Source organism: Silene latifolia, chromosome 8 (genome assembly GCF_048544455.1).
Source record: "Silene latifolia isolate original U9 population chromosome 8, ASM4854445v1, whole genome shotgun sequence".
NCBI lineage: Eukaryota > Viridiplantae > Streptophyta > Magnoliopsida > Caryophyllales > Caryophyllaceae > Silene > Silene latifolia.
In genome coordinates, this window is record NC_133533.1 from 48,439,882 (window position 1) to 48,443,976 (window position 4,095).

At 42.8% G+C, this 4,095-nt stretch overlaps 1 non-coding gene across 1 annotated transcript; it reads right to left on the reverse strand.

Moving 5' to 3' along the window:
• On the reverse strand, window positions 1-107 carry LOC141598033 (small nucleolar RNA R71). The gene has a single exon (XR_012523237.1). It is a non-coding gene; the product is annotated as a small nucleolar RNA R71 (small nucleolar RNA).
• Between the last annotated feature and the right edge of the window lie 3,988 nt (window positions 108-4,095).

Below are 4,095 nucleotides of genomic sequence, written 5' to 3' on the forward strand. Positions count from 1 at the left end.
GCCATTAGAGCTCAGATCACGAGCTTTAAACAGGGTCCGGATGAGAACTTTCATGAAGCATGGGTCCGTTTCAAGAAGCTGGTGCGAACCATTCCGCACCATGGGTTTGAGAAGTGGAGCCTATGCAATCAGTTCTATAATGGGCTCTATGACGATCAGAGAGCTATCCTGGATGCGGTAGCTAGTGGCAGATTCCAGGAGAATGTGGGAGAGACTAAGGGGTGGAAAATAATCGATGACTTGGCCACCCATAAAGCTGAATATGGGAATTCCAGGGGAAATCAAAGGAGAAATGCTGAATCTCCTTCTGTAGCTGCACTAGAGGCTCTCACGGCCAGATTTGATAAGTACGAGTTGGGAGGAGCCTCAAAAGGAGGGATCTATCATGTGAATGCTTTTCAGACGGTCCTTTCGTCTGCAAAAGATGTGGAGCTGAGGGACATGTTTTAGACAATTGTCCTAATCCCTTTGAGTCTTGTGCTGCCTTTCAACATTATAGGCAGACAAACACGTATTATGAGCCGAATGTCCATCCGAACTTGAGGTGGAGTAGCCAAAATGTCTTGAATCCGACTCAACCTCCACAGCAGCAGCAGCAGCAGAATTATGTGCCCCCTCATAAGCAACAACAGTTCCAAAAGCCTCCGTATGTTCCTCAGCAGCAGCAGCAATCCCAAGGTTCCAAATTTGCCGAATTGAAAAATTTGTTGCTGAAGGAATCTCAAGCTAGAGAGGCCGGGATGAAGATGTTGGAGAGCCAAATTGCTCAATTGGCAAGCAAGAATACAACTCGAGCTCCAGGACATTTACCGACGCAGACGGACCAAAAGGAGACCCTTAATGCCATTACTTTGAGGAGTGGGTCTACCCTTGATGGGCCCGCTATGGTCGAGGAAGCTACTGGAAAAGATAAGGCGGAACCAAGTAAGAAGAAGACAGTGACGAACAATAGCAAGAAAAAGACGATCGATCGGGTATGTCGGTCGATCGATCGACATACCCAATCGATCGACCGATCCGCGAAAAGTTACACTCTCGTTCTGTAGAAGTCGATCGATCGATCGACATTCATTCCCGATCGATCGATCGACAAGTCTTCTTTGAGAGTGAGTCTTTTCGTCCTCCAATGCCAAATAACTTGAGGGATTACTTGTTTCGGGGTACGACAACTCCGAAAATATTGGGGCAAGACCCAAATGCCGATGGGTCAGTCCCGATTCCGAAATATGACCCGATGACGATTAATGGATCATTTTTGAGACGGTCTGAAGAGGGGTCAAGCTACAACAAAGAGAAGGTAGTGGATTTTCAGCCTAAATCCACCTCTGCCGGCATGAGAGATTTAGAGGAGAGGGCTAAGTTGCTACTTTCAACCCCCTATCCGGAGAGATTGGTGCCGACGAAGTAACAAGTATCGTTTAATAAATTTGAAAATGTTGTTCGTAGCTTAAACGTACAAGTTCCTTTTCTTGAATTAGTTAATCAAGTGCCTGCTTACATGAAATTATGAAGCAATTATTGTCTAAGAAGAAGTCACTTGAAACTGTGCATACTGTCGCACTCACTGAAGAGTCATGTTCTTATTTGACCCACACTGCACCCCATAAGCAAGAAGACCCAGGTAGCTTTTCCGTTCCATATAGTATTGGCACCTTTTCTATTGAGAAGGCCTTGTGTGACCTAGGAGCCAGTATTAGTGTAATGCCCTTGAGTCTTGCTAGAAAGCTGAAATTGACTAGGTTTGCAGTTACCAACATGATAGTACAGATGACTGACCGATCTGCAGTCCAGCCTATAGAAGTCTTAGAGGACATTCCCGTGTAAATAGGAAAGTTCTTTTTCCCTGTTGACTTCGTTGTGCTAGATATGCCCGAAGATGCCCACATACCTATCATACTAGGTAGACCATTTCTGCACACTGCTGGTGCAGTTATTGATGTTGGCTCTGGGACTTTGACCTTTAAGGTAGGGAAACATTCCATCGTCTTTGCTCAGACCGCTAAGAAGAAAGACCCCATGTGGCCAATAACTTGCAATACGGTTTCTGAAAAGAAATCTTATTTTGTACTTCCTGATATGCCTATCTCTGTTCCTACTCCTGCTATAACACCTCCGCCCCCCTGATCGGGAGCAAATTGGAGGAAGATTCTTCTGTTTTGGATACTGCAGGAGCTGGTTTGGGGAAGGGAGAGCTACATGCTGTTCCAGCTGCGAAGGAGCCAATCGTTCAAAGAGGCGGTCTAGGATGCCTTAGCTATGGCACTGATGAGGAGTCTGACGATGAGCCAGTCAAAGCGACGGAGTCCGATTTGGATTCTGGCGAGTTAGAGGAGGTCATTGAGTGGGAAGATGTCCGACATGTTGATCCGTTGAGTTCTGCGGATGTTGGAGCTAAGAAGAGTGCAAAAGAGAAGATGAGCACTTTGTAGAGATCGCCTCTTGTTGTAGCCGGAAGCGAGCAAGTGGGCCATTCTGTGGCCGTTCTTGATCAACTATTAGTTGATCAAAGACTTTACAGACATTTTATTGCTTTCGTTAAACTCCTTTTATTGCTTTTGTGTGCGCGAGACTTCGCATTTTAATAAGTTTGCTTAGGATTTTATACACTTTGGACTATTGCTTTGGGTTGTGCGCAATTTTGGGCGCGTTATTGTGTGTAATTGCAGGGTTTATAGACCTTGATAGCTCAATTATTGAGTTAATTAGAAGAATTCAGAACTTACAGCAGGTATTGCAGTCGATCGACTGGCCAGTATGGTCGATCGACTGAGCTGTGACTTCCATGAGCTTCTGTTCTTGTTCATTCCGGTCGATTGACTGCCTGCAATGGTCGATCGACCATTGTCGCTGCTGTACCTGTTCACGACCTTTCCCCTGCTGTGTTTGGTCGTTTTGCTGAATTGAGGGAGTCTTCCCTCCTCTTTATTTTCCGCCATATTTCTGTTTTCTTCCGTTTTTAATTTTTGCACATAATTACCGCTTCCACATTGCTTTCTCGGATTTATGCGTGGTATTGTTTGTCTTTTCAGGTACCTATGGTAGCACTGCTGGCTACTGAAACCTCCTAGCTCACGCTGGTTTGGGGAGGTTTCCTTTTGCTGCGCTTAAAGTCTTGTGAGTTTCCGAGTTCTTACTTCATGTTTTGTTTAGTTAATTTATCGCAAATTCCCGTTTTCCTTTTATTTCATTATATGATTTTGCACAATGGGGACATTGTGTGATTTGGTTTGAGGAATGGTTTTGCGTTGCATTTCATTTGCTTGCATTCACGTTTACATTTTTGTCTTGCATTTGTTATTTATTTTCCCTTATATATACAAAAATAATTTCAGAAAAAATTGAAAATTGAAAAAAATTCAAAAAATGCACGTTTATTTTAGCATATAGGTCGAGTTGGAACGGTAGTATTTCAATGATGACATTGCATTTGCATCTGTTTTTGCCTAAGCCTTGCTAATTGACATGTTATTAGTAGAATCATATATGCATAGTCTACGAGTTTTCGTTAATTATCTTGCTGAACTTGAGACTTGACTTCAAATTTTGGCAACCTACATCATTTTCTGAGGTTTAGAGCCTATAACTGGTGACATTCATGACCAGTTCATCTAGGATTGTGAGTAGTTACTCCTTATGAGACATGTTAGATAAATATGCATAAATATGAACTTGATCTACTTAATACCTGTATGCATTCGGTTCGTGGTTAGTTGACATATGTGGTAGAGGTCCCCTTTTCTCATTTTACCCATAAGCTCCACACTGCCAAAAATAGCCTTTTTGTCCCGTTTACTACATCCTACATTTAGCCTGCCCTTGTCAAGCTAATAGTTTACGTTCTTGGGATTGTTACTTCATTTTTGGTAGCTAATGCTCACTTTGAGATGATGTTGGGAAGAGATGAAAAAGGGAAGAAAGGAACAAAAGAAAAAAAAAGAGAAAAGAAAAATGATTCGAAAAAGAAAGAAAAAAAAATGCATACGATACAGTAGAGGGAGGTCGATCGACTGGCCTCATTGGTCGATCGACTGCAGCCCGAGAAGAAAAGAGAAAAAAATCAATTCGCATAATTCAAAGTCTTTATTATATGGCGAT